At 36.4% G+C, this 11584-nt stretch overlaps 1 long non-coding RNA gene across 1 annotated transcript; it reads left to right on the top strand.

Annotated features, from left to right (window-relative positions):
- Window positions 1-3724: 3724 nt before the first annotated feature.
- Window positions 3725-5339, top strand: LOC130591509 (uncharacterized). Its single transcript, XR_008969260.1, has 3 exons — window positions 3725-3845; window positions 3936-4015; window positions 5124-5339. It is a non-coding gene; the product is annotated as an uncharacterized LOC130591509 (long non-coding RNA).
- Window positions 5340-11584: the final 6245 nt, after the last annotated feature.

The raw sequence follows: 11584 nt of genomic DNA on the forward strand, positions 1-11584 counted from the left end.
AAATGCTTTTGTAAAGGGGAGATCCATAAACGACAACTGCCTGATAGCACACGAGATGCTCTCTTATGTTAAAAAAGCTAGGAAAGGGGCTAACTATAGTGCAATCCTAAACCTTGACCTGAATAAAGCTTATGATAGAGTGAGTTGGCCTTTTATCAAAGAAGCCCTAGCAGCCTTTGGGTTCCCACCACGTTGGATTCAACTTATTATGGAATGTGTGACAACCGTCACATATTCGGTGCTTGTAAATGGTGAACCAACGGGTATAATCAAACCTACTGCTGGCCTTAGGCAGGGAGACCCCCTCTCCCCTTACCTATTCATACTTTGTATGGAAGTGCTCTCAAAGAAAATTTCCCAACAACAAAGCCTTGGATTGATCAAAGGGTTGAGAGTCAATCGAAAGGCCCCAGAAATTTCTCACCTTTTCTTTGCAGATGATGCATTATTCTTCTTGAAAGGAAACATTGATAACATCTGGAACTTAAGGAAACTTTTGAATACGTTTTGTGATCTATCAGGGGAAATGATAAATGTGGAGAAATCCTACACTGTCTTTAGCAAGAATACACCTAGGAAGTTTATCCGGATCTTAAGAAAAGGACTGAAAGTGGGGAATAAAGACAAACTGGGAAAGTACTTGGGGTGCCCTATGGACGTTACAGGCCATTCTCTTCACACATTCAAAGACCTACCAGAGAAGGTCGCTTCCACCATCTCTTCATGGAAATTCTCAACCCTTAACCAAGTAGGGAAAATGCTACTCATTAATAGCATTCTTATTGCATTTGCTTCCCATATAATGGCTACTTACCTGCTCCCGAAAAAGATACTCAATAAAACTACTTCAATTTTCCTAAAATTCTGGTGGAGCTCAAGTCATGGGAAAAAACCCATCTATTGGAGGAAGCGTAGCCTACTGGAAAAACACAAGCATGAAGGGGGTCTAGGACTGAGAAATCTAATTGCACAAAACAAAGCAATCCTATTCAAGCAAGCTTGGAGAATCCAAAACAACCCTAACCTCCTAGTTAGCAAACTCTTCAGAGCAAAGTACTCAGAGAACTGGTTTGAAAATAGCTTGCGTGGGAAGATACCTAGGATTAGCTCTTGGGGAGGTAGAAGTATCATGAAAAGTGTGGAAGCCATGGCGTCAGGAGTGGGAAAAACCGTGGGAAATGGAAAGAACACAAAGATCTTAGACTCAATTTGGGTTGGGGAGAAACAGATATTGTTTAAAAGCTGTGATAATACCATGCAAGAAGATCAACCAATTTGGGTGAGTGATCTGATAACGGGAAATAATCACTGGGATGAAGACATTCTGAATAAATGGTTTGAACCACAAACTATAAAAATGATCAAAACCATCCACATCCCAGAGGAAAATTTGGAAGATGAACTCAGATGGACAGGTACAAAACATGGGAACTACATAACCAAGTCGGGGTACTGGTTTGATATTACGAAAAACGTTGTAGAGCCCAAAACTGCAATATTCTGGAAGAGATTCTGGAGTCAAAAATTCTGGCCAAAATGGAAATTTTTCTATTGGAAGCTAGCAAATGGTGCATTAGCCACCGGAGTAAACCTTAGGAGAAGGAAAATCCTAAGCGAGAGTCCTTGCCCCTTTTGTGGGCGCGAAGAGGAATCGGATACTCATCTTTTTAGAGACTATGAGATAACGAAAAGGATTTGGCGTTGCTCGAACTTAGGGATCAATGTCTCGGAAGCTAACAACCTATCAATAGCACTATGGACTAGGAACTGGCTGTGGTATTTCATGAAGGAAAACTCAAAGGATGATGAAAGAGCGGCTGAATTTATGGGCATCCTTTGGAGCATATGGTTGATTAGGAACAAAAAAACCTTCAATCCTAATAGCCAGTTCATTCCGGAGGAAGCGCTGAATATTGTGGAAAAATAGAAAGAGAGAGTATGGAAAATTGCGTGGGAGACTAGAAAGATAGGGTCTGAGGCAAGAGTGAAAACCACTGAAGATAGATTAGAACAAATTTGTTGGAGCCCGCACTGGACCAGCCAGATGGATCATGCCACTCTAATTGTAGATGGAGCATGGAAGGCAAATGGAAAGTTGAAGGATGACCCAGGAACTGCAGCTTTTGGATGGGTGATACAGGAAAGAAGTGATGAGGTGGCGCGAGGAGGAGAAATCATAAATGCAAGCTCTGCTGCTCAAGCTGAAGCCCTAGGAATGATACTCAGTATAAAAGAAGGCATGAAAAAGGAAATTAGGAATCTGGAAGTTTGGACGGATTCCAAAATGCTGGTAGAAGGTTTATGTAAAACAAAAGATGCGCTCTCATCGACAAAAACAATCCTAATGGATATCAAAAAACTAGCAAAAAACTTTATTTCCTTTAGAATACTTAATGTTAATAGAGACAAAGTAAAAAAAGCCCACCTTCTTGCCGTCAAGGCAAGAAAGGAGGGCTCTAGGATGTAATTTTGTTTTTATCTCTATATTATTATGCTGTTGTCAAAAAAAAAAAAAAAAAAATCACTTCTTATAACTCCCACTCGATCCACGTCTAACACCAAACCCTAGCGTCTCCCAATTCACTCAATTCACTCACTGGCATGTGAATTCATCAACGCTGATTCTTCTCAATTTACTCACCGGCATGTGAATTCATCAGGTAATTTTGTCGTCTCTCTTTGTAATCCTTGTCCTTTTCTTTCTGCATCTTCGACTTTCCATTGAATTCTTGATCTCTTACCTCTCATCAGTCTTGAACCAACTACAAGCTGCGCGAAAACGATCAATTTGCAACCGAAATCTATGAGATTTCAATATCGTCTTCAGTAGGCCAAGGATTGTTGCGAATCGTCTTCAGTAGGCTAAGGATTGTTGCGAATCAACCGAAATCTAGGTTTGTTGCGAATTATCGTAGTTTTTTCTTGAATTGTAAGATTTTAATCTGAATTTAGGAAATCGTCTCTGAATTCTTTGTCCTCAACCTTCATATCAATTAGTGGATGGCTCAAATCACCCGTTGTTTTCCAGCTTGATAAGCTGTTTGATTGTTACAGTGTGATGATGGGAAGCTCGCCAAGATTTGACATGTACGGGAATGAATTTGGGCTCGGAAAAGCAGTTGCTCTTCGTAGTGGGTACGCGAATAAATTTGTAGGAAAGGTGACTTCTTATGAAGGCTACGAGGGTGGAGGAAGTGTGGATTTGGAGATATGTTTACCTCCTGACTCAATGAAAGCTCTTGAATCAGATGAGGAATTTATCAATGCTGTTTGCCTATCGCATTACCAAATACTATAGAATATAGATTAAGGCACAACTGAAGGCCTTGTTCAGAGAAAGAAAAAAAGAGAAAGGTGAAGCATCAAAATCTTTGCTGAGATTAAATAAAACCAACTTTCGTATATAATTGTAATTTTCATATGTTTGACTGATCTGATTATCATCTTGTATTCTGATGTATTAACATCTTGGAAGAATAAGGAGCTTTATGTTGTATTCTCATGTGATCAATCTGATCATCATATAGAATACATAATCAATTATCGTATTAGTAGTGGACAGTTGAGAACCAAAGGCCCTCTACCCTGCCCCAATTCTTTTCAGCGCTTGATAATATATAGGTCGTTTACTTGATCATGGAGAAGGAAAGAAAGAAAATTATTAACCCAGCATAATATATGTTTGTATATTTTTTTTAGTGTGGCAATACATTATGAGGATATATACTCTGGCTGAAACGGGTGAAATCTTTGATAGTACACATGAAGGCAATACTACTTTCTCATTTGAGATTGGGAAGGGCATGATGATCAAGGCATGGGATGTTGCTGTCAAAACTATGAGGGTTAGGCTTCTGATTGCTTCTTTCTGAGCCCCCATACTACCAGTTCCCAAGCAGTATTGTCAAATTAATGTCATTATGTGGTTTTTTCAGGTTGGGGAAATAGCTAAGATTACTTGCAAGCCGGAGTATGCATATGAAACTGTAGGTTCTCCCCCAGATATTCCTCCAAAGTATGTCAATACTCTTTTAAACTTTACTGTTTCCAATCAAATCTATATTGCTTTTGTTGTTGATTAACTTGTAATGCTGATCCCTTCGTTATTGAAATTCAACCAGTGTTTTAACTCTAATCATCTTAATCCACCTCGTAATATTTGACAAAAGAAAATTGCCAAAAGGCTGTGCTGAAACCTCTACACCCTACTAAAATATGATATAAGATGAAATTGTGCAATCTTTTGGATGACCTGAAGATGATCCAATATATTTTTTCTATAAGAGGGAGGGCGTAGGGGGTGGGGTTGGTGGTGGCGGTGGTGGGGTCTAAATTAATTAGTCTTCTTAAATTTATTTTTGTTGTTGGCTAATGGTCTACCTTATCTGCATGATCATAAATATTCTACGGGCTATGTTGTACAATGCAGCGCAACCCTTGTTGCACTGGTATAAGTCAAAGTTTATACTTATATGTGAACTTCTACTTGCTCAACACTATATTTTCTTTAAACAACTATGTAAAGATACGAAAGGTTACAAGTTATAGTCTAATCTATTATGTACTCCAGTTAGTCACGTGAATTCACTTACCTTGTGGATGTTAGTCATGTGATACAAAAGATGCAAAGGTTACAAGTTATAGTCTAAATGTTTTGTAGACTTTAAGTACGTCATTTTCCTCTTGGTGCCTAGGTGATGTTGCTTATTACCTTGATGCTCTTGTTCGAAACTGGTTAGTATATGCTAATTACCTAGTATATATTAGCCTTGTTATATCACTCTTTGATCTGATTTTGGATTATAAGTTGGTTCATTTTAGAGTGTGCAGATTACACAACAAACTAATCAATCAAACATGAAAAAAATAAATCCAGTAGCAACTTGTATAGTTAGGATCATTCATATAATTGAAACTTTTTTAGCTTGTGTATTCATTACATTTCTTTTTAAGATGTAGAATGGTGAAAGTTCTATTTTTTTATAACTAAAGTATAGAGAAAATATTTAGTTGTTTATGTAATAATAAATTACGTATCTTAAAATGCTCGTGATCAAGGTTTTTATAGATATCAATTGACTTTTGTGTTATATGTACTTATTACGTTTTTGGTTTTCTTCAAGATTATCTAAGATGGCGAAGGTGCAACAAGAGAACAAAGGACACCAGTAAATCGAGCTTCAAATTAGCATCATACATATCTAACTAGATGCTCGTTAGCTTTTATAGGTTTTAGTTTTCTTGGCTTAGTGAGTAGATACGGTATACTTATGATTGATGATGTTTTTGACAAATTGAATTTATTAGGATTTTGGCTTGGTTAACATTATGTATATAATATGATTTATACAAGTAGTGATTTCAACTATACTATTGTACATATTTTAAGTTATCAAAGTATAATTATTTTATTTAATCTTCAAGTTTCGTTGTTGGTTTTATCCTAAAGTAAATGTGTGTATATGTATATAGATTTGTTAAATTGGGAAAATAGTAGAAAGAGACTAAAAAAATCGAAACGTTTTTTTTGTGTCAAGAAATTTTGCCAAACAAATATTTAATTTTGAAGCCAACTTTTCTTTACATGACGCCAAAAAGCGTCCAGAATTTAGACGTGGTAAGGTGTAGGTCATTGCTAATGGAGACGCTTTTACGCGTTGAGAAATTTAGGGACTATGTTAGACAGCATCGCAAGCAAATTTAGGGATGCTTTTTGGTGTCGCCAAATGGGTTAAAAAGCGTCGCGATAACACTCCTTTTGTAGTAGTGGTAGTCCCAAGAAATAACTTTTATTATCTGAAGACTTAACTAGAGTTTAGATATAGCTCCAAGCTAGACCTAGAGAATGAATTTTATAGTCGTAAGACTTAACTTTTATAAACTGAAGACTTCACTAGGGTTTATATACAGATGTAAGATGTGCCTATGAAATGAAGTTTTATAGTTCTAAAAGTTAACATTTATGGTCCGATGACTTGACCTGGGTTTACATAAGATGCAAACTAGAATTAGGGAATGATATTTTCTATTCCTAATACATAACTTTGGTAGTCTAAATACTTCACTAGGGTTTATATTGAGATGCAAATTAGGCCCATGGAATGAACATTGATAGTCTTAATACTTGAATTCCGTAGTCCGACGAATTCACTAGCGTTTACATAGAGATGCAAACTAGACTTAGGGTATAAATTTCTATAGTCCTACTAAGACTTAACTTTCATAGTCCGAAGACTTAACTAGGGTCTACATGGAGATGGATATTAGAAGTAGAAATGAACTTATAGTCCCAAGAAATAACTTTTATTATCCGAAGGCTTGACTATAGTTTACATATAGATCCAACTAGGGTCTACATAAAGATGGAGATTAGAAGTAGAAATGAACTTTATAGTCACAAGAAATAACTTTTATTATCCGAAGACTTGACTATAGTTTACATATAAATCCAAGCTAGACCTAGAGAATAAACTTTTATGGTCCTAAGACTTAAATTTTATAAACTGAAGACTTTACTGTGGTTTACATAGAGTTGCAAGATGTGCCAATGAAATGAACTTTTATAGTCCTAAAATATAACTTTTATGGTCCGATCAATTGACCAGGGTTTACATAAGTTGCAAACTACAAATGGGGAATGAAATTTTCTATTCCTAAGACATGACTTTGGTAGTCTGAATACTTGACTATGGTTTACATTGAGATGCAAATTACGCCTAGGGAATGAACATTAATAGTCTTAATACTTAAATTTTATAGTCTGACGAAGTCACTAGGGTTTACATAGAGATGCAAAGTAGACCTAGGGAATAAAGTTTTATAGTCCTAAGACTTAGCTCTCATAGTTCGAAGACTTTACTAGGGTCTACATAGAGATGGATATTAGAAGTAGGAATGAATTGTATAGTCCTAAGAAATAACTTTTATTATCTGAAGACTTGACTAGAGTTTAGATGTAGATCCAAGCTAGACCTTGGGAATGAACTTTTATAGTCCTAAGGCTTAAATTTTTTAAACTGATGACTTGAATAGGGTTTCCATAAGGATGCAAGATGTGCCTATGAAACGAACTTTTATCGTCATAAGATACAAACTAGAAATGGGGAATGAAGTTTTCTATTCTTAACACTTAACTTTGGTAGTACGAATACTTGACTAGGGTTTACAATAAGATGCAAGTAAGGGTTAGGGAATGCACATTTATAGTCTTAATAATTAGATTTTAAAGTTCGACAAATTGACTAGGGTTTACATAGAGATGCAAAGTACACCTAGGGAATAAACATGTATAGTCCGAAGACTTAACTTCCATAGTGCGAAGACTTGACTGGGTCTAGATAGAGATGCAAATTAGAAGTTGGAATAAACTTTATAGTCCCAAGAAATAACTTTTATTAAACGAAGACTTGACTAGAGTTTACATATAAATCCAACATGACCTAGTAAATGAATTTTTATAGTCTTAAGTCTTAACTTTTATAAACTGATGAAATGAATAGGTTTTACATAGAGATGCAAGTTGTACCTAGGAAACCAAGTTTTATAGTTTTAAAACTTAACTTTCATAGCCCGATTACTTGACCAGGGTTTACATAAGATGCAAACCAGAAATAAGGAATGAAATTTTCTATTCCTAAGACTTAACTTTGGTAGTCCGAATACTTGACAAGGTTTTACATTGAGATGCAAATTAAGGCTAGGGAATGACCTCTTATAATCTTAATACTTAAATTTTGTAGTCCGATAAATTGACTAGGGTTTAAATAGAGATGCAAAGTAGACCTAGGGAATAAACTTGTATAGTCCTAAGACTTAACTTTCATCGTACGAAGACTTAACTAGGGTCTACATAATAGTGTAGCAAAAGGTCCCCATCGGTGTGATGAATGTGGTCTTTTCCATGTCCTCTCCTCAGCCATTTTTACCTGATTATATACCCATCCATAAAGGAGAGAAGGGCATGGTTGTCAGTATTGTCTACTAGGATATTTATGTGAGGTAAGGGGAAGCCATTATTAGGACTTGCTTTATTGAGGTCTTTATAGTTAAGCACATCCTAACTCTAGGCCATCTTTTTTAGCCACAAGCACAACATTAGGTATTGGGTAGTTAGCTACTTGAATAAAACCAACATTAAGTTGTTTAGTAACTTCTTCTTTAATTTTTAAGGCTACTTCGGGTTTCATTTTGCACAACTTTTACTTAACAAGTTTCATGCCTTTAATTAGGGGTATGGTATGTTGACCGACTTCATGGTCAATGTCTGGCATGTTTAGAAAAACCATGCAAATACGATGATATATTCAATTAATGATTTGATTAATTAGGCTTGTTCGCATCTGTTTAATTTTAATGCAATTATTACCTCCTCTAGTTCATTATCATCTAAAAGATTTATTTTTTCTGTTTCTTCGATGATTGGAGTCTTATTTTCATGTTCTTCCACAAGTTTAATTATTTCTTTTTCATATTCATTGTTGCAATCGAAAGGAGAAGGAAAAGAAGAGGTACATATACCACACAAGTCATAAGCAAATGAGTTCATATTATTAAAATCATAAATCATTGTGTTGAACAATGACTTGGTAGAAAGTAAAGACTCTACTTGGACACTAGGATTAACAGACTCATACATACTCCCAACTGGAACACTAGACTCAAAAGACTTAGACTTAGACTCTCACTCAGACGACTTAGACTCTTCTAACATCGGCCCTTCCCTAGTGGTGAAGATTATCTTATTAGAGTATTTAGTTTGATAGTCTTCCTCCATCCTTACATAGTGCCACTTGTAAGAGTGATTATCATAGCAGGGTTGAAGGCTTCATGTTGTAGTACAACCTAAATATGAGTAGTGTTTGGGCATTCGACTCTTTCTTGAGCCAATAGAAGTCCCAATGCCTTGTAGTCTAAATAATCTTAGATTAACTGTTTAATTATGGGATCATGAATTCCTTCTTCCAGAAAGTGATAATCTAGGAACATCTCACATCCTGGGTAGATCACTCCAACTTGAGCCTGGTAATGGTTCAGGGAATTCACAACAAGGATAATCTTCTACTTCCCTTAGAAATTGCCCATTTAGAGTGGGTTGATAGGGAGGAAAAGGGTATATTGTCTATGTCCTTGGTGTTGTGATAGGTTATTCATTGTGCGATACACTCTCTAAGCTCCTTCCTGGTAGGCTTGCATCCTAAGCCAAATAGATTTTCCACTGATTTGGAATCCGTGATAGGAGGTGCTCTAAACTTCTTACTACCCAATGACATGATTGGGAAGGGTCATTTCTGGTGCATAAAATAATTGATCGCTAAGTTGGAGAAGTAATCAAAACCGAATGACGCTAAGTCCACTTATATGATGGATACTTCTTCGGGAACGAAACCTCGAAGATCTTCGTCCTCTTCATCATGATCTATGTGAATGAGAGGCTCATCTACTACCTGTACTTTCATTGTAGAGACATCAAGTGTTATGGGAATGCCATCTACAATCATCTTTACCTTGTAATGCAAGGAAGATGGAACTGCACCAAGCTCATGAAGCCATATTCATCCTAATAGTAGGTTGAATGAGGCCGATACCAATGACCTAGAAGATTATGCACTTTTCTATAACCCCTACAAAGATAGCTGGGGCTATAAACGAGAATTGTCATATGCTTGGATGCCTTGGTGGGAAGGAATGAAATCCACATCCTCAAAACCTAGACAGCACAGAGTTCGCAATGGACACACATTGATCACAGATCCATTATTTACTAATGTTGTCGGGACATTCATGCCCATGCATGCTACAGTAAGATGTGGAGCCTTGTTATGATTATTGATTTCGAAAGGGAGGTCATAGTTAGTAAAGGGAATTACTTTTCCTTGGACTGGCTTGTCAACAGTCAGGAAGTTAATCAATCTTTCAAAGGATGTGTCGGATGACACATTCATTTTCGTAAGGGAGTTCAGTAATGTCATACGACGCTCATGAGAGGAATCTATTAGTTGCCAAATGTTACTTTCGGCTTTTGTGTAAAATGACCATTTACAATCTTAAAACTTAAATTTTGTAGTCCAATGAATTGAATAGGGTTTACATTGAGATGCAAAGTAGTCCTAAGGAATAAACTTGTCTAGTCCTAAGACTTAACTTCCATAGTCCGAAGACTTGACTATGGTCTACATAGAGATGCAAATTAGAAGTTGGAATAAACATTATAGTCCCAATAAAGAAGTTTTATTAACCGAAGACTTGACTAGAGTTTACATATAAATCCAACCTAGACCCAGGGAATGAATTTTCATAGTCCTAAGACTTAACTTTTATAAATTGATGAAATGAATAGGTTTTACATAGAGATGCAAGTTGTACCTAGGAAATTAACTTTTATAGTTTTAAAACTTAACTTTCATATCCCGAATACTTGACCAGGGTTTACATAAGATGCAAACTAGAAATAGGAAATGAAATTTTCTATTCCTAAGACTTAACTTTGGTAGTCCGAATACTTGACAAGGGTTTACATTGAGATGTAAATTAGGGCTAGGGAATGAACTCTTATAATCTTAATACTTAAATTTTGTAGACCGACAAATTGATTAGGGTTTACATACAAATGCAAAGTAGACCTAGGGAATAAACTTGTGTAGTCCTAAGACTTAACTTTCATAGTCCGAAGACTTGACCAAGGTCTACATAGAGATGGCCTTGGAGATAGCCATGACTTTGTTTAATGGCCCATTTTTTGGTTGTTAGGTTTCTTCTCTGCAGGAGGAATGGGAAGTCTATCTTCATCAACCATGTCTTGGATGACATTTTTCAGCTTGAAACATTCGTCAGTTTTGTGACCATTTCCTCAGTGGTACTTGCAGTAATCATTCTTGTCCCATTTTGGCCCCTTTTATTTTCTTCTGGATCGGGAGTTGGTCCAATGGGAAATAGAGCGCCTTTTAAGTAAAGGCGATCAAAATTTGTGGCATATGACATGCCTATTTGAGTGTGTGTACTCCCTTGCCTCCTCTAGAAGGATTTTTTTGGTGACTTAAGAAGGTTCACCTCTCAACTTTTAGAAGTGGATCCATATTCATTTTTGTTCTTGTTATTATTATTGCCCTTCTAACGATTGTTCTCATTTTGGGAATTTTTCAACAAGTCGTGTTCAATTTGCACGCATGTAACATACAACTTTGTAAAAATTTCGCTACCTAAATACTTGAGATGGTTTTTGTATTTAAGTAACAAATTGGTGATGAACATACGAACGAGGTCTTCATGAGGAGGCCCGGAGACCATGTGAGAGGACTTCTCTCTCCACCTATTAAGGTAGGTGGTAAAGCCTTTATTATTTTCTTACTTCAATATTTCCAATTCCCTTATTGAGGTTTGGACTAAAGCACTAAGGGGGCGTTTGGTTCGTATAGGGGTAAGGGAAAGGAAACCAGAAAGGGTTACAAGGAGAAAGGAAAGGAATGACCCTGAATTTCCTTGTCTGTTTGGTTCCAACCGTGAAAGGGAATGGTATACTCCCTGATTCCCTTTGTGACTGTTTGGTTTTTAAACAAAGGGAATCAACCAGTTTATTAGATTATAGTTA

This window comes from Beta vulgaris, chromosome 5 (assembly GCF_026745355.1).
Source record: "Beta vulgaris subsp. vulgaris cultivar EL10 chromosome 5, EL10.2, whole genome shotgun sequence".
Classification (NCBI taxonomy): domain Eukaryota; kingdom Viridiplantae; phylum Streptophyta; class Magnoliopsida; order Caryophyllales; family Amaranthaceae; genus Beta; species Beta vulgaris.